Source organism: Urocitellus parryii, chromosome 4, assembly GCF_045843805.1.
Source record: "Urocitellus parryii isolate mUroPar1 chromosome 4, mUroPar1.hap1, whole genome shotgun sequence".
NCBI classification, from domain to species: domain Eukaryota; kingdom Metazoa; phylum Chordata; class Mammalia; order Rodentia; family Sciuridae; genus Urocitellus; species Urocitellus parryii.
In genome coordinates, this window is record NC_135534.1 from 22,333,452 (window position 1) to 22,354,651 (window position 21,200).

The 21,200-nt window shown below is 58.9% G+C and overlaps 1 protein-coding gene across 1 annotated transcript in view; it reads right to left on the reverse strand.

Moving 5' to 3' along the window:
- Positions 1 to 21,200, reverse strand: part of Tspan18 (tetraspanin 18) — a 146,846-nt gene that overhangs the window by 49,131 nt on the left and 76,515 nt on the right. Inside the window, exon 3 of the mRNA XM_026399169.2 lies at positions 286 to 401. The gene's annotated coding sequence lies outside the window, so the exon portion shown is untranslated. The remainder of the gene's footprint in view (positions 1 to 285; positions 402 to 21,200) is intronic.

Below are 21,200 nucleotides of genomic sequence, written 5' to 3' on the forward strand. Positions count from 1 at the left end.
ACCCATTATCCTAAACACAAACCCAGGAGGTGAGGCGGTTCCTTCCTAATTTGACTAATGGGTTAGAAGAGACACAGAGAGGTTGAGGCACAGGTCCCGGGCCACATTGGTGCTTCCCAAATTTGAGCCTAGGTCTATTAGAGCTCAGAGCCTTAACACTGGGGCCTCCTGCCAACAGGGACTGAAATGGGGCTGTGTCGGAGAATGGAGGTGTCCGCTGGTGGTCACACTTAGCGGCAATAAAAGTAGCATAAAACCCCTCGCTGACAAGCCCGAGTCCCTTACCTGGTAGATGGCACTGGGAAGTCTTCTAAGGGTCGTGCCCGTGTTTCTAGAATCTTCTTCAAGAGCGGCTCTGCTGGTGGGCTCAGAGCGTGGGTACCAGCAGGCTCGAGGTGCGCCTGTGGGGAGAAGAGGAGCAGCCATGACTGCCTGGTGGGGTGCTTCACGGGGTTTGGCTCTGCCCAGGGCCCTTCTTCCTGTTTGGAGGCTCCCAGGCCCTGGAGGAGGCTGAGGGAGGAGGCGGAGACCGCAGCAGCCTGGGGTCTGCAGTGGGACAGGGGTCCCACCGCGTGGGTCCCGGCTGAAGAAACAACCCTAAGACACAGAGACAGACATGAGCCCGTGTGTGCAGGTCCCAGGTGAAAACACAAGTGTCCCGGTCACTGCATGGAGCAGAGTGCCCCGCAGAGGTGGAGGCTCAGCAAATGCTTCATGATTTGCTTCCATGTAAGACAGCACTCACCATGTCTGCGCAAGTGGAAGGAAATGGGCAGACCCTGAGCCCAGGGGAGAGAAGTTCCTTCCTCTTGTCAACCTGCATTCTTGGAATGCTCCGGCCAGCCCAACCTGTGCCTCTTTGTACCAATGAGACCGATGCCCAGAGAGGGGCAGTGACTAGCCCAAAGTCACACAGCAAATTGATTGCCTAGCAAGGCCTGAAGCCTGTTCTCTCTTCATGCGTGGCAGGTGCTCTCTCCAGGGCAGTGCCCTCCTTCACCATTTCAAGACTCGTAACCCCTAGAGCAGTCCCAGGCTCAGCAGGAGCCTGCTGCGTGCCAACAGGTGGCTCTCTACCGTGTAGGGCCACAGCAGGGAACGGCTTCCCGGCTGAGTTCAAGTGCAGACCAGGTGCTGGAGGCAGTGTGCACAGTGGTCAGCAGCGTGGGCTGCAGAGGCAGGTGGCCCTTGGTCACATGCTGGGGCCACCCCTTTCCAGAAGTGGGGTCTTGGGCGCCTGGGGTCTCAGGGCTCTGCTGTCTTCATTTTAAGCAGCTAATAATAGCCGCTGTCCCCAGAGACTGCGGGCGTTAAAATGACCTCAGTAAGTCTGGGAAACCCACAGGTGAGCACTTGGCATACAGAGGTCGCTCAATAAATGTCAGGGAGGTGCCGAGATGAGGGCGGTGTGCGCAGGAGGCGAGGAGGGGCTGGCGGGAGGGGCAGTGTGTCCCTGGCACAGTGGGTCTCAGACACAGGGCACCTAGGAGACCTCCCAGCAGGGTGCTACCCTCCTTTGACCAGCCAGCCAAACGCAGGGCCATCAGCCTCTGCAAGCTGGTGAGCTAGGGTCACGGCGGGCGGCAGCGGGTGCCTGAGGACTGGGGCGGGGCCCACTCCCCAGGGGGGGTGTTCTGGCATTTTCCAAAGAAAGGAAGGGACAGACGCAGGAAAGAGGCGGCTATGAGATGGCTTCAGCAGCAGGAAGGGCCATTCTGGCCAGGTCACCCTGTCAGCTGTCCCTGCCACAGCGCCTGGCCCCATCCTGTGTCTCTGAGTCTCTCTGGGCTTCCCCAGCATCTCCCCTTCTCAGACCTGAGGAATGAGGCTCTCCCGGGGACCCCCAGCCCAGGCCCCTAAGAGGCTGAGAAGCAGGTGGTCCCCAGATGAACAGAATGGGGGTCTTTGCCTCGGGGGGCTGCACCTGTGGGCCCCACCCCTGCAGACAGGAGTCCTACAGTCCCGATCCAGCCCACCTGCCACCGCCCTCGGGCGCCCTGGCCTGCCCTGGGCCCCAGAGTCGTTGTCTGTCAACTTGGTGTTGGGAGCCCACCGCGACCCCCTGAAGCCTCGGGGTCGTCGGAGGCTCCACAGGGCACAGGGAAGGGCTCTCCTGCCAGACCCCCATGACACCACAGAGCCCAGGAGGTGCTGTGTCACATGCTGGCTTCCTGGGGGAGGTGGCGTGAGCATGGAGGGCGCGGGGTGCTGTGGCAGAGACCAGGAGGGAGGACAGAGAGGGTGTTCAGGACCCTGCGGGGTGCCTGGGAGGAGGCTGGGGACACGTTTTTTATCCCGACAGCGCTGCATTCTTGCTGACGGAGGGGAAAGTGGGGCTCAGCGAGATCAGCTCTGTGGACGCACAGCTGTGAGAGAGACGGGTTTGAGCCCACGTGGGATTTCAGAACAGAAGCTCTTTTTGGTCACTGTGGAATGTGACCATGGAGATTGTTTAAAATGGAATGTGAATCCGGGCGCCGTGGCCCACGCCTGTGGTCCCAGCAGCTCAGGAGGCTGAGGCAGGAGGATCTCGAGTTCAAAGCCAGCCTCAGCTAAAAAGCAAGGCGCTGAGCCACTCAGTGGGACCCTGTCTCCAAATAAAAAATGAAAAGGCTGGGAGGTGGCTCAGGGGTCAGCTCTCCTGGTGACACCCTCCCCCAATGTGAATCAGAGGAACTGAGGTCTGTGTCACAAATGTAGCCCTCAAGGGCAGGTGCCACCGTCTGTGCTGGGGGCTCTCGGGGTGTGAACACGCGCAGTCGTGAACCTAGATGTGTGTCGTCATCAAATGAAGCACCTTTCCCCAACCTGGGCCCCAAATGCCAAAGCCCTGGCCACCCTGCGGCCCAGGACGTTCAGTGCTGAGGCTGTGGGCTGGGTTGTCCTGCCACACATCGCCTGTCCCTGGGCCCCACCGCTGACAGGAGAGTGACTCAGCCTGCATGTCCCCCCCCATGCTCTCCGCCGTCCCTCGGCTGCCTGTCCACCTGGGGACAGATCCTGAGGATAACACTGGCCAGCCTGCATCCCCACCCTGGGATGGCCTTCCACCTCTCCATGCCTCGGGAAGCCTCCGAGCTGCTGGGAAACCCCAGGGGGAGTGCCGGGGTGCGCCAGCCCACCCAGCGGTTGTTCCCGGGGCCCAGGGTGATCCCAGGGAGCCGTGAGGGAGCCTCGGTCCCTCCTGCCCCTCCCCAGCCTCAGTGTCCCCACCGATGAACTGACAACCTCCTGGCTCCCAGACGGAGCAGTGCTCCGCCCTGGGGTGTCTGGCTTTCCAGGTCACTGTCTGCGATTCCGTCAGAGCTGCATCTAATTTGCCGGGAGCCAGAAGGCCATCAAGCAGCGGAGAGCTGAGGAGGCCCAGGGCTGTTGAATCTCCACAGGAGTGGGCAGGACACAGGGGTTTGACATTGGAGTCACCCACCAGCAAGGGATGGGAACCCCTAGGAAGAGAGAGGGAGGGGTGCCCAGAGGGAGGGACAGAGCTGCCCAATGAGAACGTGGGCACAGTCCCCAAGCTCACATTGGGCTCATCCAAAAGTCACGGAGTCCGTGAATATTCCTCCTTAGGAAGCATTAATGGAACACCTGAGGGAAGGGGTGGGCAGGGCCTGGAGGGGGCACGAAGACGGGGGTGTGCCTCCCAGATCTGCCATGGCCACCGACTGAGAGGCCTTGGCCAGGCCTCCCATTTCCCTGAGCCTCAGTTTCCTCCCCGATAAAGTGAAAAAAACACAGCCGTCTCCCAGGGCTGGGGTCCGACCCCATCAGACACGGGAAGCACTTGAACTCAATGAGCTTGTTTTTTTTTTTTTTTTTTTTTTTGGTAATTGGCTGTGGCTTCTATTAACTAAGATGCCCTTTCCCTCTTGCAAAAGAGGACAGTGACGCTCAAGGTCAGATCCCTGGCGAGGATGGGCCAGGCCGGGCCTCAAATCACAGGAGGAGCAGTTATGAGCACATAAACCCGGGATGACTCAGAGAAGAGCCTTGATTTTAAAATATTGTTAAAGGAAAAGGCTGTTTTATGATTTTTGCACGGCACGCTTATTAAACCCCAGCTATAAATGTGAACTAATAAGTAAAATGAGTTAAGTTAATGAAAAAAAAAAAAAACCCAACCTTGAGGATGGATCCATGGTCCCTAATAGCAGCCCATAAACATAAACATAAAATTTAAAATAAAGAATGAATCGTCGTCGTGCCCAGCAGCTCGGGAACCCTCCATTTCTCTGCCTGGAAAATAAAATCTATTGATTTTACAGGCTTCTCATGGCTCACGAGTGGGTCTTGGGGAAGTCGTAAAGGAAGGAATTATTTCCGATTGTTTACTCACAGAGGATCCTATGTGTTGAATTTAAACCGTCTCCTGTTCCTAATTAGCACCAACCAAATTAGAATCCGAGCGCCGCAGAGCCGCGGAGGCCCGAGGAGGCTCAAGCAGAGTGACTTGCCTAAGACCACACAGCCCGGGAGGAGCCAGGCTAAGACCAGGACTCTGCATCAAGGACAGGGTCCTGCTCTGGTCACCGAGACCCCAGGGCCGGGTCGTTGAATCCAGTGGATGTGCTGGGGGGCACCCAGGTGGCTTCTGCTCCCAGCTGCTGGGGAAGAGTAACCTCCCCAGGAAGGGAGCTTCCGAGCCAGACACAGCCGAGGGTGTAGCGGGGAGACTGCAGGCTTCGGGTTGCAGGAAGCAGAGGGCGACTGGGCCAGCAGACAGGGGACACCCTGGGGCCCAGGTCTCCTCTGATAGGGGTGCACACCTGCCCAGGTCTGGGTCAGGTGAGGCTGTACTGTCGGGGTGGGGGTGACGTGAACTCAGCCAGCCCCCCACCCCCACAGGCCCAGGGACCTTCACGTGGGGTGTGTGCACACGTGTGTGTTGATGTTAAGCTTCAGGCTGCACGTGATCATGAAGCAGATGTTTAATTACCATCCGAGTGACATTAATCAACGCGGTTAATACACAGCCCGCACCCCATCATTACTTTGCAATTACACCGAAGCGCAATCCTGGATCGCCAAGGACGTGCCATCCCCCAGCCCGCCAGAGGGCAGGTAGAGCGCCAGGCTGCCTCCCTCTCCTCCCACAGGGTCTGGGCTCCCAGGGACCCAGGCAGGACCAAGGCGCATCCTGCGGACGGGGGAGCCCAGGCTCAGTCCTGGGTGGGCAGCAGAAGCAGGGCTCCAGGTGGGCTCTGAAGAGCGGCCACCACCACTAGGACTCGGCTTCCCCTCAGGGCTGGCCAGTGCCCGGCCGCTCCTGCTGGCCTGCGATCACCCCGGCCTCTGTGAAGAGGCCACTGAGGAGAGAAGCGTCCTTCCTCCCCTCATGTCCCCACACACAGGCCTGCACGCGCACACACACACACACACACACACTCAGGCACACGCACAGCCCAGCTGGGGTCGGATTGAAGCCTAAAGGTTGAAGGTTAAGCAGCAGGAAGACTTTGCTCAGGGGAAGCTTGGCTGTGTGTCCTGGGGAAGGCTAAGTGCCCTCTCTGGGCTTCCAGTTTTTCCTCTTTAAAACGGAAAGAGGTATTCAATGAACTTCCCTATGGATGGGTAAAGGTGAGTTGAGGAGGAATCTGGAGCCTGAGCCCTGGGACTGAAATGACATGTCCCCAGGACAAAGCCACCTGGTTCCCACTAGGACAAGGATCAGGGTCTCCTGCATGGTGCCTCATTGGTGAGAAGCTGAATTTGAACCCTGGCCCCAGCATTCACTATGTGGCCTTGATCACTTTTTGTGAATCTGAGCCTTGGTTTTCTCATCTGTGAAATGGGGACAGTGTTGTTCCTCTTTTGCAGAGTTAAATGACAAGACGGGGAGATGCTGAGCACCGGGTGTGGGGCAGAAGGAGCTTCAGGGGGTGGGTTCAAGGGCTGCGCTGCATCCACGGCTCCGTCCATGTTGAAGGGGGCTTTCTTGGGGAAACCACAGCCATCTTCAGGCCACCAGAGACCTGGGAAGTGGCTTGTCCTCACCCTGGTCCTCCCAGCCCCCTGGCAGGCCCAGCCCTGAGGGGACAGTCCTGACCACAGCCCAGCCACACCAGATGGAGTGCCATCACTCCTCTGGGTGAACGGTGGCCACGCTGGGGACCTGGGGCAAGAGGGGCGCATCTCCCCGGAGTGTGTCATCTTCAAGAGGTGAATGTGTCCACATCACTAAATAACAATGGGGACGCTTCAGCTGTCGGGGACAAACACCTGTGGGGAGACCCGGCCTTGGCTGGCCCGGGACAGCGTCGGCTCCGGCTGTTTCTTGGATTTGGAGGAAGGAACCGAGAACAATGGCCTTCTCCTCTGTTGGCCCTGGGGACGGGGTTATTAGGGGTCACACAGTCCGTCTCCTGCATTTGGGAGGGACAGAGCTCACAGGGCCAGGCCAGGCAGGGGACCCAAACTGGGGTGGCCTCCATCCTGGGTGGCAGCAACCAGTGTGATGCCGTCCATCCAGCAGTCGCCAGTGAGCCTCTGCACGTGGCCCCAGGAACCACTGTCCACGGGTCATCTGAGGGTCCCCCTGAGGAATCTGTGCCCTTAGAGGGGGGCCACTAAACAGCCCGGAGGTCAGGGAGCCCCATGGGGCAGAAGGGGCCGCCCCGAGGTCCGTCAGAACCGCAGCCGGTCCTTCTCCAGAATTCCCAGTTAGGGCTCCCAGGCGCCTGGTGCTGCACCCTGAGCCCTTCCTGAGCGGGACATGCAGGCAGTGTCCACTGCGGAGCCACCTGGCCGGGGGTGCGTGGGACACGACGCCCCAGCCCCACTGGGCACGGCCCAGGAGCCTGCCTGCCTGACGGTGCGGCTGTGGCGGCCCAGCACCTGGGCCTCTGTGGGGACCGGGTGCTCTGGGCCACCCAGGACCTCACCCCTGCCGTGCCACGTGCTCAGAGTCCTCAGAGTCCTCCCGCAACCCAGCCCTCTCCAGGGTCCCCTAGGCAACAGGCGCGGCAGCTCGGGAGGCAGATGCGGTGCTGTGGTCACAGGGCGCGACCTCCCGCTGTCCCTACCACCTCTCACCCAAGAGCTGCCCCGTGCAGGTGCCCTGCAGGACGCTCCTCCTGACCCCCACGAGGCCAGCGTCCAGCCGAGGGGCAGAGAGCAGACAGATCACTGGCCCAGGGCCACTCCCCACTCCTAAGTGGCCGCACTTGAACTTGAACTCCATTCTCCCCGACTGCGGGGCCCCAGCACCTCCTCCTACCAACACAGGGGACTGGACTGCTTCCCTGGGCTTGGCTGCCCTGACCCCGGCAAGTCTGGGGCCCAGTGATCTCACTGTGGCTGCTCCTGCCGTCCCCTCCCGATTCCTGGTGTGTCGCAGACTGTGGCCCAACCAGGCGGCTACAGGCCGAGAACGGAAGGTTTCTCAGCCTCGGCTGCTTGCCAGGCCTGGACGGCTCCCACCGCAGGAGGCCACCAGAGGTGTGGGGCCAGGGCTTGGTGGCCCTCGCTGGGAGCTCCCTGATGGAGGATGCCCCTGAGGAGCCAGCCTCCCTGGCCTCCCTGGCCTCCCTGGTCTGCTCCATGTGCCCGTCCTTGGCAGGGTGAGGGCAGAAGTCCTGTGAGAGCCTCCGCCCAGGGGCAGAGAGGAGCCGGGCAGGCACAGGACACCCTCCTTCTGGCCCTGCCCTCCCAAACCCGTTGGCCTCCCCCAAGACGCCTGCAGCCTCGAAGCCCGCGTCTCTCCGCCCCCCCTCACTGCCGTTGTTATCATCACCCCCTTTTGGCACTGCGGGTTGAACCCAGGGCTGCTTAGCCTCTGAGCCACACCCGAGTCCTTCTCATTTTATTTAGAGACAGGGTCGCACCAAATTGCTCAGGGCCTCGCTAAGTTGCCGAGGCTGGCTTTGAACTCGATCCTCCTGCCTCAGCCTCCGGAGCCACTGGGATGACAGGCATGAGCCTGCATTACCCCCATTTTACAGAGAAAAGCTGAGGCTCAACAAGGCAGAAATGTAACACACGGCCACCACACGCCCAGGCTCCGCGCACGTCTGAGCTACCAGGAGCGGAAGACGGGGGCGAAGAAACGGCTGAGAAACGCGTTTGTCCCCTCGGCATGACCACGGCGTCTAAGAGGGGAACAGCCAAAGACTCACCAACATCTGAGGGGAGAAACGGGAGTGTGGCCACTGACCGGGGGAATGTCACCAGCCATGAGAAGCCACCCACAGAGGACCACGCCCAGAGGGGACAAGAGGCGAATCGGTGGGGGGTGGGGGACGTGGGACCTCGGTGCCTGGGGCAGCTGTCTTGGAACCAGGCAGAGGTGGGGTTGCATGACGTGGGCACGTCCTAGGTGCCACCGCACTGCCCACTTGAAAACAGCCGATTTTACGTTCTGTGAATTTTACTTCAATCCAGAAGGAAAGGCGCTGAACCTCACGGACGGCCAGGAGCTGGGAGGAGGGGAGTGGGCTTCATGCTGGGGTCTCTCCTGCTGCCTGTCCCTGCGGCCACCGTCCTCGGTGGCCTGCTCTGTGCTTGTCCACCGCTGGGCCTCTGTCAGGAGAGCCCTCTCTCCCCATGTCTGCTGTCAGGGTCCTTCCAGGGCCTGGGTGAAGCCACCTCCCTCTCCCATGGCTTCCTGGGTCTCCGGGGAATGTCCTGGTCCTGGAGCCCCTAGTCCTAAGTTCTGTCCCCCACGGCAATGCCCATGGGCTCCTACTGGGGTCAGCCCCGCATGGAGCGGCCCCCGAGCCTGAGAGTTAACATCAATGCCGTGGAGTCCTCGGCTCTGTGCTTGGCACACAGTAGGTGCTCAATAAGCACTGGGTGTCGAGGGCTGGTTCACTCCTAAAGGGCAGGGGCTGCTGACTCGTCCCCTCTTCTCTGGCAGGCCCCCCAGCAGAGCTCCTCAGATGAGTGGGACAGGGCAGGGGTGTCGGCCTCCCCTGACAGCCCCCTCGTGCCCCCGGGCAGGAAGCCGTCTCCGTTCAGGGGTAATAACTGCGACTCCGTTTCCCTGTGGGCTGGCCTCCGGAGAGGCCCTTACGGAGCCGGCGACCGTGAGGTGTCCAGGGCTCCGGGGACAAGCCGAGCCCTGACCAGTCCTGGTGCTCTCCTCCTGGGGGCCCGGCCACCGCCAGGTTGCACAGGGGACGGGGGTCAGAAACTGGCCCCTGCTCTGTGCCGTCCAGTCCTAGGCCGACCCCACGCCTCCTGGACAGGACAGTCACTAAACAGATGGCCGCTGAACACCTGAGGGGTGGCCAAGGGGCGAGGACATTGGTGTGACCAGGAGGACCCAGCTGGAATGCTGGATCCGCAGACAGGCCACCCCCTGGCCTCAGTGTCCCCATCTGTGAGGACAAGAGCAGCACCCAGTGTCGGGCCTGCGCAACGTCAAGGCCCCACCCACGGGGCAATTACGGTCATCACTGTTCTCTCCACTTGACAGATGTGACAACTGAGGCCCAGGGAGGCACGCAGCCATCCACGGAGTCACGGGGTCCCCACACTGACACCGACTCCCACCCGCGGAGGCCCCCTGCCTCCTGGCACAGCACTGCTGTCCTGGGACGTGGGCCCTGGCTCTGGCGCTGGTGACAGCTTGGCGGGCCGGGTGGCAACGGCTCAGGCTGTGCCCACCCACTCCCCTCTCTCTCAGCAGCTCCATGGTGACGTCAAGCCAGATGGCACAGAGGCACAAGGAACAGAGGTCTGGGGACAAGGCCTGGGGTGAGGAAGGAGCCCCTCGTTTCCCGGGGAGCCCCGGCTCCAGGGCTTTGTCCGCAGCTCCCTGGGCTGTGACACCCGGCCCCGCCCGCCTGGCCAACCCCTGCTCATCCTCCAAGTCCCCAGTCCCGCGTTACCTCCCGGGGACTCTCTCCCGAGCTGGGTGGCCACTGTTGTGCTACGTGTTCTTCATCTCTGCAGGCTCAGCGAGGGCAGGGGCCCTCTGCAGTGGCCTTCACAGTGACCCCAGCGTCATGCACATGCCAGGCAGTCAAAACTAGTGAATCAAGAATGAGTCTCTATGACATCCCAGATGTGGGCCATACGCACCACTCCCCTGACTCAGTGCCCAAACAGGACTCATCAACTGTGTCCCCTGTCCTGGGCCGGTCTTCAGTAAAGTCTACGGGTCACAATCTCTGTAATAATTGTGGCCATGCGTGTTTCCCCGACTGTGATTAATATGCAGTCAAGTGACCGCGTTCCATCCTGGAAGCACCTTCTAAGGGAATCCTATACATTTAGAGTATTTGTGTTAAGAATAACCGCACACACTGCAGGAGGTCAGCCCTGTCCGTACGTCTGGAAGCTTTGGAGTCTGCTGTGAAACACGAATTATGTGACAGTGACAAGAACTTCCCTTCCCTCCGGGAACATGGAGAAACACCGGCCTCCCTGGTCTCTCCCCGGCTTGACTGTTGGTGATGGAACACACCAAGGGCAGGGAGCCTGTCCTCTCTAAGTGACACTGAAGCAGAGAGAGGAGGCTTGGGGACCAGGAAAGTTCAGCCCGGCCCCTTGACCTTGGGCCGAGACCTTGGGCTGGCCCCGGAATCATTAATATCAGAGAAACTCAGATTAGAAAGCACAACGAGACACCACCACAGACCCAACAGAGGTAAATCCAGATGGCTGTGAAGCAGCTGGCCCTCCCACAGGCTGCTGGCAAGACTGTCAAATGACAGGCTCGTTCTATTTGACAGTGCCTATCAAAGCTCAACCCGTTTCTAACTCCAGTTACATACCCAAAAGAAATCCAAATGTACCCACAAAAAGATGTGGACCAGAATGTCCCCTGCAGATGTAATCATCAGCACCCAAAAAGTTCACCCATGGAGAATGGAAATCAATCATCATAGATTGATACGATGGACTATTACACAGCGATGAAAAGGATAAGCCACATATATAAGAATGGATCACAAAATCTTAGGTTGAGCTAACAAAAAAAGTGTCAGAGGAGGGCCAACCATCTGATTCCACGTACAAGAAATTCAAGACCCGGCACAACTGCTTGGTGGTGGTAGGAGGCAGAACAGTAGTCTCCTGGGGGGAAGGGGAGGAGGGTCCAGCTCGTCTCCCCTCCTCCCCCACCTTCAGACCACTAATTGCACTGAGACAGGCCCAGCAGAGTGTTCTGGGCTGGTGGGGTGGCGGTGTTTTATATTTGATTGGAGTGGGGATCACCAGCGTACAAAAATGGTTGAGCTGCGACTGGTGATCCACGCCCTGGACTGTGCAGACGCTAGCCCTACACCAGAGCTTTTAACCACCAGTCGGGAGGGTAGGTTGGGCTGCACCATCCCTCAGCCCCCCCCCACACACTCTGTGACTTTAGGACCGCGGCTCAGGGCCGCGGCTCCCGCTGGGACTCAGGGAGTTGGTGCGGTTCTCCTCCTTCCTGCCTGCAGCTGGCTCGTGGGGAGACGCCCCCCTCTTGCTTGACACCTTCCCTGACTTTGTGCAACTCAAGCAGCGGCTGTGGGGTCCCCGTCCCACCTAGGAGGAGGTCAGGCTCCCGGGCCGCTCCAGGGGACAGACACGGCCGACACGGCCATCGTGGGAACTGCCCTGCCAGGCTGCGCCCAAGGGAGAGGCCTCCTGAGCCGCAGCAGGTGCCTCTTTGCAGGGGACGGCCAGGCTCAGGCAGGGGCAGGGGTCATTTTGAAAAGCTGGCCCGTGTGTGTTTATGTCACGTGAAGGGACCTCAGGAAGTGACCACAGAGCCAAAGCCATCGTGGGGAAAGGGCAGCCACGGAATTGGCCTGGGAGGGCCTAGGAATCGCTGGCCCCATCCCTCCTCCTTGAAGGACACTGGGCAGTGTCCACCTGGGCAGCCTCTCAAGGAAGGAGCACTGGCTCTGGAGTCTAAGGGTCTCTGTTCAAGGCCTCTTCTGCCCCCGTGGGCTGCACGCACACACAGCCGGCCTCCCACCCGTGCCTCAGTTTCCCCCGGGGTCTCACTAAGTTGCCCAGACCAGCCTTCAACTTGGGAGTACAAGGGTCCAGCTCGTCTCCCCTCCTCCCCCACCTTCAGACCACTGATTGCAAATGCCTTCATTTTACGAACCCACAGGGACTCTGTGTTCTGTCTCCATTGGACTATAAGCTCCATGCTGGCAGCCACTGTTCCGGTCACATTCAACCCTCCGAGACACAAACTGTAGACTCTTGGTGAATAGTTGTGCGTTTTCCAATCTACCAGGCACAGCTCCAGACCCTGTTGCCTGGGAGGCTCCAAGGGTCCCAAAGGGGTCGAGCTCGATGGCGCAGTGACCTGGGAGGCTGAGGCAGGGGGATGGCAAGTTCAAGGCCAGCCTTGTCAACTTTGCAAGACCCACCCTCTCTCAAAGTGAAAAAGGGCTGGGGAGGTGGCTTAGTGGTAGAGCCCCCTGGGTTCAATCCCCATTATCAAAAAAAAAAAAATTTTTTTTCCCCAAAGCAAAGAAAATGCTCCGAGGCTTGATGGTCCCAGCAGGTGTGAGAGGTGAGGTGCCAGTTCCGCATCACTCACCAGGACCCTTGGAGACAAGTTCATCGGGGAAACCCAGGTTCAGAGTAAGGAGAGATGTGCGCAAGATCCATCACCCGCGGTGACCTGGAGCCTGGGCGGGAGGCGGCTGGCTGGGTGCCACCTGCTGGCTGAGGATCACAGGTGTGATCCCGTCTCTGGGGCTGTGCTTTCCTGCCCGCCAGGTGGGACGAGGGTCTCCCGGCTGAACTGCGGGAGGATGAACGGGTGGCCGCAGCGGGCAGCTGGGCTGAGGCGGAAACAGTCTGCGGCCACCCCTCCTGGGGACAGCCAGGAGAGGAGGAAGGAGCCTTCCGCAGCCAGGCCCGTGTGGGACGCCCTGGGGACACAGGGACTCCCCTCCTTTGAACTTCAGTTTTCTAATTTGCAAAATGAGAAAAATAATTCCTCAGCCCAGGGCTGTTAGGTGTGTTAAGGGGGATCTGCTACAAAAAGGACTTGATTCTTTCCAAAGTCCTATGCAAATGTCGTCTTTGATGTCTTAGGAAATCTAGGTCTAATTAGGCCAGCTCCCTGGGAGGAGGGGGCGCCCGGGGAGGAGAGCTCGGGCTGCCTGCCCCGCCCCTGCGAGCTGCCCCGCCCCTGCGAGCTGCCCCGCCCCTGCGAGCTGCCCCGCCCCTGCAAGATGCCCCGCCCACCTGCCCCGCCCCTGTGGGATGCCCCGCCCACCTGCCCCGCCCTGCGAGATGCCCCTGGGGCCTTCCCGCGCCTCCCTGTGCCGCCCATGAGGCCTCCAGGTGTCTGGCAGAGCCGAGCCCTGGGCCCAGGTGGCGCTGGGATAGGGAGTGCTCCTGATAGGGCTGTGCTCCTGCTCGGGGAGGTCCTTGGCCAGTGGCTCCAGTCACAGCTCTGCCCCGGGCCAGGGCAGCCACCTAGTGTGGCTTCCAGGACCCTGTAGAATGCAGAGCGCTTGGGAGGTCGGGACCCACCCACTGGACCGCAGCCTGGCAGTGCCAGTCCTGGCTCTGGGAAGTAATTAGGCAAGAGTCTAATTACGTCTCTGGGATAAAAAGGTGGATGTGTAGGCGTCCGGTGGCCGCTGGAGAGGGACCCTGTGGCAGAGAGGCTTTGGGGGTGGAGGAGAGAGAACGTGTGGAAGGAGACGCACCCAGGGGTCCCTGGGAGCTGGACGCAGAGACCCAGAGAGGAAGAACGGGCCGAGGCAGGGCGTCACGGGGGGAGCAGGTGGACAGGCTCATTCCCTTGGCCTGGTCCCCGAGAGTGTCCGAGAAACGGGTTCTCCTTTTGCAGGGGGCGAGGGAGGCGGCCTTAGCAGAGAGAGGACAGGCCCTGCTGGCAGAGGGGCGTCCAAGCCACTAATCCTTCAGCACAGCCATGTTGTCAGTAAACCGAGAGCAGAACTAGAACCTTCCATCGGATCACCCACAGCTGGGCTGTGTAGATCCTGCCCGGTGGCCACCTGGCTGGAGCAGGAGCCCCAGGCCTCAGCAGGGACCCCTCCCTTCAGGAAAACCCGTCCTTGCCACCAAGGCCTTTCAAGTGGGCCGCGAGGCCCCCTGCACACCTAAGGCCACCGACTGCAGATGCCCTTTCCAGCAGCTCCTAGTCAGCATTTGATTAAAGAGCTGGTCCCCGGCCTCACCATGGTGACTAGAATGAAACTGTCACACCACCTTGTACAGTTCCTGAGGCTGCTGTGGTGGAGCCCCCCCCCCCAGCTAGCCTCCAAACACCCCCAATTGATTGTCACCCAGTTGTGGAGGTCAGGTGTCTTTTGAAAGGGGTCTCCCTGGGCTAGACCCCGGGGTCTGGAGGGTATCTGCTGCTGCCTCTGCTTGATTCTAGAGGATGGCCACGTCCTGGGCATGGCCCTGTCCTGCTCAAGGCCAGCAAGGGCCAGTCCCGGCTTCCTCCCACAGATCCCTAAAGCTCCTGTAGTCCAGCTTCTCTGGGCCTCTCCGAGGGACCAGGTGATGAAGATGCACCTACATATTCTGGGATAATCCCCTGCCTCCAATCCTTAACTGACTCATTAACCGTCCCGTTAGCCAGCTAAGAAAATTAGCCGCTAATTGACTTACAGCGGGTTCCAGCCCTATATGCCCATCATATGCCGCCACACACTGAAAGTTGAAAATACATTGACTCCCACCCTCCCAGCCACCAATTCAGCAGCACAGTCCCCGGCAGAGCACGGTGCAGACCGGGCTGCCGGGACCCAGGCTCCTGGCTCTGCCCACATCCAGAGTACAGGAGTGCACGCCGTGAGCCCAGGGAAAGATCAAGATCCAAAGTACGGTTTATGCTGAGTGTTCAGACTTTGCCACCACCATAAAGTCAAAAAACTCAGTTACGTTGTCGTCACAGATCAGGGACCAGCTGTACACTCAGGTTCCCGGGATGAGCACACGGGCATCTTTGGGGGCCATTACTCTGCCCGCCCACCAACCAGGTGTTCATGGATAGTAGTAGAGTGGACACATTCTGGCACCACCACCCATCGGGGAAAGGCAAAGCGGCCTTGGGAAGGGACGAGCTGGGGAGGGGCTTGCAGAACGGGGCCAGTCCCGCCTCCCCCACGCTTCCCCTTCCCCGGGATCAGCCAGTCCCCCAGGGAAGGAGTGAGGAAGTCGCTTGGGAAATAAGGAGAGTCCAGCTTGGTTCCAAAGGACTGTGACGTCAGGAGACTTAGCCTGAGAAAGGCTCACGGCAGCCCCAACCCGGTGTGCTGTGCACCTACAGGCCAACGTCCTAACCTCTCTGCCACCCTTCTGACGGGTGCCAAGTGACCCTAGCCTCAGGGCCACGCCCATGCACTCTCTTGCAACAGGCTGGGAGCTTTGCCCACCGCTGTTCGGGAGCCAGCAGCGCCTGGAAGCTTCCATCCCTCCCCTGCCTCGGGGTGGCCCTTAGCCAGCGTCTGGGGTGTGGGAGGATAAAAGCTCAGTCCTCTTATCTCAGGTTGAGGCCAACTCTGAGATGCCACAAAAACCCCCAAGCGGCCGTCTGCAGGACTGTTCTTGGCTTGGCAGCCGGCTGGGCTTCCTGCCCTGCCCTGCTCCCCTCTGAGAGAACATCCTCGATAAGTGCTTTGTCCACAAACGCTTGCCTTGGGTGCCTCTGGATTATTAATGGATACCAAGCCATTGAACCGAAATCCTTTGAAGTGAGAGCTCTGCTCATTCCCATTTCTCAGGCGAGGAAACTGAGGTCAGAGAAGTTCAGCAATGCATCCAAGTTGTAGAGCCAGCAAGCAGTCGGGGCAGGGCAGGGGAGATGGCCAGACAGGAGCTCTGTGCCTCCTCTCCTCCTCCCACCTCCACCAGCTGCAGACAGGAGACAGGAGGAGGGCGCTGGGAGACGCAGCAGAGAAGGCGATGAACGCCTTGTGGGGCCTCGGTTTCATCAAAGTCCAACAACAGAAACAGGAAAAGCTTCATGGCTTGCCAACCCAGGCCCGGGAGCAGGCAGGGCGACCTGGAACCCTGGCCACCCGCCACCCCACCCTCCCCAATGCAGCTTCTCCCTAAAAGAACCCACCAGGCTCCACCCCAAACCAGCGCAGAGGCCCCCCAGAGCCCCGCCCAGGCAGAGCTGAGAATGGAGACTGGGGCTGGAGGGAGGCAGGTCCCTCATCTGGAGATGCAGGACACAGAAGCTGAAGGCTCCCACACGGTTCTGCACCCCAGCCCCAGCCCCCAGGGGCCATTTGAAAGGAGAGAGAATCATAAGAAGCACCTCCTGTGCTCCTGGCCCCAGCCACCTGGCCTGGCCGCCCTTCTGGTTCGCAGTGACCCCCAGGGAGCTCCTGGAGGTGGGACGGGCTCCTCTTCCACCCTCCCCCAGCAAGGAAGATACTCCACCCAACAGCCATGCTATGGGGCAAGGACTGACAAGGGCTACGGGGAGGGCCCCAGTGGGAGGTCGGGTGGCTTCCTGGAGGAGGTGGGAGGGAAAGCCCTTGGCCCTGCCCAAGGCAGCCAGAGCCCAAGGAGAGATAATGACCTGAGAGCCACCGCTTGCTACATGCCTGCTCCAGGCCTGGGGCTTGGTTTCTGACCATCAAACCAACCCAAGAAGGTGGCCTATCATTGCGCTTTACAGAGGAAGGTTCGCCCCTCTGAAGGCCCAGAGAGGTTAAGTCACTTATCCCAGGTCACTAAGCCGACAGCCAGGAAAGCTAGCATGTTTGAAGCCCGGTCCATGAGTCCTCCCAGGTCCTGCTCCATTCCCTGAGACCAGGACAGCGGGCCCCAAGGTGGACACAAGGGGTAGGCTTGGGCTTTGGGTCTCCAAAGCAGGAATGCAGGCACCCTGGAGGAGGTGCCTTCCAAACGTGGAAGCTTCCGGCAGGCAGAAGAGGGAGGAGGGACATTTTTGGTATGCCGCAGTCTGGCTGGGCACAAATCACGAGCCACTCAAGCAGGAACAAACTTTATTTCCAAACCCCACCAGCACACTCCACACACGCTCCCCGGGAACTCTCCCAAACGCCACCCACGCGGCTCCTCCAGGACACACCACACACCAACCGGAACTCCCACCACCCGATCTTCACCGACCAACACACACTCTTCAGGAATCCCCGCGAGAGCTCAACCAGAACTCAACGGGAACTCCGCGAGAACTTCCAAGTCATCATCTTAATGGCTCGATCGCATCACCTCTCAACCACTACTTCTGGCAAAAATGCCAGGCGTCATCCCGACTCGGCTGTGGCCCTCCACATTGGTAGAGGGCAGCAGGCCTGCAAGGGCTCAGAGAGGGAGTGCAGGGTGGCATCGGTGAACAGCCTCATCTGATAGATGTCCAAGGGGCATTGGTGGGGAACACAGCGGCCAGGATCTGGAGGACACTCAGACCCATCCCCCTGGGACCGCAGTGAAGTCTGGCAGTGACAGCCACCAAGTGAGCATCACTGAGAGAGGGAAGGAGCCAGAGGAACGGTACCTCCAGGGACAGGTGGCTGGGGGGAAGGGACCGGCTTGTTCCCAGCTGGTCAATGCGGGGAGAAGCAGCTCCGGGTTGGGAAGACCCCTTAGGGGACGGGAGGGTGGGCTTTGGGGGTCTTGGGTGAAGCTGGGCTGGGGAGGGACAAAGACGAGCTGCCTCCATTGGGAGCATCATGCGGGACGCTGCATCTGTAGACATGGGTGAGATGAGCAGGGTGTAGGGCGGAAAGGAGGGGGGCAGAGACACTGCCCACCAGGACTGGACGCCAGCCTGGGCAGGGTCCTCAGCCTCTCTATCCTCTGCCCTTATCTGATGAAGGAGGTATAAGGGTGCCTGTCACCAGGTGAGGGTTGGAGATGGCAGGGACGCAGTAGGAGAGCTTGGCCAGGGCTGGCATCTACCAAACACTCCCCTCCCCCACCCTCTTGAAAGCTGAGCTGTTCCAGGTCAAGTTCAAGGTAACTGGCTCTCCCTCGGCTTAGATGCTCTGAAGCTGGTCGATTGCTCCATTCCCTCCTGTCCTCTGCTCAAACGTCCCCTCCACCGAGAGGCCTTCCTGGACCAGCCCCCTTGGACAGCCCAACCCGCCAGCCATTCCCCCGCGCTGCAGAACCTGGAGCCACAGTCTGCTGGCCTGCTACTCCCCATTAGAGGGCCATCCAGGAGGGCAGCTGTCCTGTCCCCCATTTCCCCAGCACACGGAGTACTGCCCAGTGCACAGTGGACACGAGAATTTGGGAACAGATGTAGGAGTGAATGAGTGGACAGTTCCCCGGGCTCTCTGCCTGCCCAGGCTTCCCCAGCAGGACCAGGGACCCTGGCCGGTGACAAGCACTGCGATGTGTGGGCTGGCTCTTTGGATGAGCTTATTCAAAGTCAAGGGCTGGGTTCCACTGCAGCTTGGCCAGGGGGGTGACGGGCGTGAAAGCACTAGACAAAGAACTGTAGTGACTGACCCTGGTCAGCTCCAGCCCGCCATGAGCCTCGGACATCTTTGGGGGGTCACATCTTTCGTCTGAGTCCAGAGCTCTGAGCACGTTATGTTTTTGCTGGTTCCTGAGGCAGGAGACTGCCTTCCAACAAGTCTGCGGGGGCAGGACAGGTGGATTCCCAGGGCACCCCTCCTGCTTTCCTGCTCCCCGTGCCCTAAGCCAGGGCCAGAGGCCAGCGCTGAGCCTGAAGCGCTCCATTCCCCTAACGTGGCAATGCGGGTGGAACTCTTAAAACTAGGAAACAACTCCTTAAACGTTTCAGTTTCTAACTTTTGTTCTTGCATCTCAGAAGACGTGGAAATACTGAGGCTGAAAAGTAACTCCTCCCTGGGGGTGGTGCCCACCACTCCCTGGTGTCTCCCAGACAATGAAGCCATGGTTTAGATGTCTACGAGCACAGACCCTGGGATACTGGGGGTTTTGTCTGTCTCTCTGTCCGAGTGGCCCCTGTCTGAGTCCCCTTTGCCTCAGCTTCCCTGTGTGTAAAATACAGACACATGATCTAAGAAATTAATGTGGCCAGAATATGGCTGGAGCCCAACTGATGCTCAGTCAACATTTCCCTAGTCCCTCTCCTGTCCAGCCAAGTGGCCCAGCCATTCACTCCCTAATCAGCAAATGAACACGGAGCCACACCTTTACGCCAGCTACCATGTGAGACGCTGGGATGTGACAGTGTGTCAACTGGCACGGTCCCTGCTTCTGCAGCCCTTGCAAACTAGTAATATATAAATGATCCAGTGAAGAAATCTGCAGTTTCAATTTGAAATTCATGCCAGGAAGGCAGGAGAGTAGTGAGAAGGAAGAGAAGGTCTCTCCACGGAGGAATGAGAGGTGGAGACGGCAGGACAAGTCCTCCAGACAGAGGGACGGAAGGAAGGCTGAGGACAGGGCTTTTTTTTTTTTTAAATTTATTTTTTAGTTCTCAGTGGACACAACATCTTTGTATATGGTGCTAAGGATCGAACCCTAGCTGCACACATGCCAGGCGAGCGCGCTACCACTTGAGCCACATCCCCAGCCCCAGGACGGGGCTTTTACTCCCAGTGAAGTGGGAGCCACATGCTGAGAGAGATCTGCACGTTGCAAATTGTCTGGGCTATAAAACATCAATAAGACACTACTACACACTTATTAAAATGGCTAAAATCCCCAAACTGATAATGCCAACTGCTGACAAGGATGTGAAACACCAGGACTCTCATTGCTGGTGGGAATGCAGAATGGCACGGCCATGTTGGAGGAGTCTGGCCGCTTCTTCCAAAACTAAACATGCCTTCCCATACGTGCAAAGATACCAACACGCCTTTCCATCCCACAGTTGTGCGCCTCGATAGCTGCTCCAGAGAGCCAAAACTTGTATCTCCACCAAAACCTACACGCTAGTGTTTACAGCAATTGTACACGACTGCCCCCAAACTCAAAGCAACCAAGATGCCTTTCAATGCACTGATGGATGTTCAGACATTTATACAATGAAATATTATTCAGTGATGAAAAGAAAGGAGCCGGCCTCAGGAAAGACACAGAGGAAGCGGAAATGCGTATCACATCACGAAAGAAGCCTCTGGAAAAGGTGCGCACTGTACAATGACATTACAGGACACTTGGAAAAGCAGAATATGGGAGAGGGTAACAAGCCCAGGGTGGGGGAGAGGGGGAGAAGCCAGAATGCGTCGTGGAGGATTTTCAGAACAGTGGAAGTGTTCTGCACCCAAGTAACAGGGACGCACATCACACATTTGGAAGGAACAAGGCAAAGAATCTTATTTGCCTGTAGGTTTCAGTTATATAATGTACCAAGCGTAGTTCAAGACCCGTGCTTAAACACGCAAATGCCTGCGATCCCAGCTACTCAGGGGGCTGAGGCAGGAGAATCGCAAGCCCGAGGCCAGCCTGAGCGCCTCAGCAAGACCCTGTCTCAAAATAAAAAAATAAAAAGGGCTGGGCCTGCAGCTGGGTAGCAGAGTCCCTGGCTTCCATCCCCAGAGAAGGAAAAAAAAGAGTTCAATTGTGGCGAATGTATCACAAGGGTATAAGAAGCTAACACAATGTGTGGGTCTTGGTTCCGCTGCAACAAATGTGTCACAATAACAGGGAAGTAAAGAGAAGGAGACACGGGTGGCCATGATGGCTTGTGTTAGAGAACACTGTCAGTCTGAGTTTTCTTTTTAAACATAAAACTGCTCTAAAAATGAAAGTCACTAGACTTTCAAAACAAACATTGTAATTTTTAAAAGTGGTTCACAGTGGAGAGGCTGAATGGGGAGGGGCCAGGGGAGGTGTGGGAGGGGCCAAGTTGGAGGTGTGGGAGGGGCCTGGGTAAGGTGTGGGAGGGGCCATAGGAGGTGTGGGAGGGGTCTGGGTAGGGTATGGGAGGGGCCATAGGAGGTGTGGGAGGGGCCTGGGTGAGATGTGGGAGGGGCCAGGGGAGGTGTGGGAGGGGCCTGGGTGAGATGTGGGAGGGGCCATAGGAGGTGTGGGAGGGGCCAGGGGAGGTAGAGGAGAGACCTGGGTGAGGTTGAGGACCATTATCAGCTGTCCAGGCAGCAGAGTGGTATTCCCCCTCCCGCCATATCTCTGGTGGTATACACAGTATATTCACACCGATTCATGTCTTCATACAGGTACTTTGGATAGTAATGACCATCACATTCCACCATTGTTAATTACCCCCTGCCCCCTCCCTTCCCCTCCCACCCCTCTGCCCTATCTAGAGTTGGTCTATTCCTCCCATGCTCCCTCTCCCTACCCCACCATGAATCAGCCTCCTTATATCAAAGATA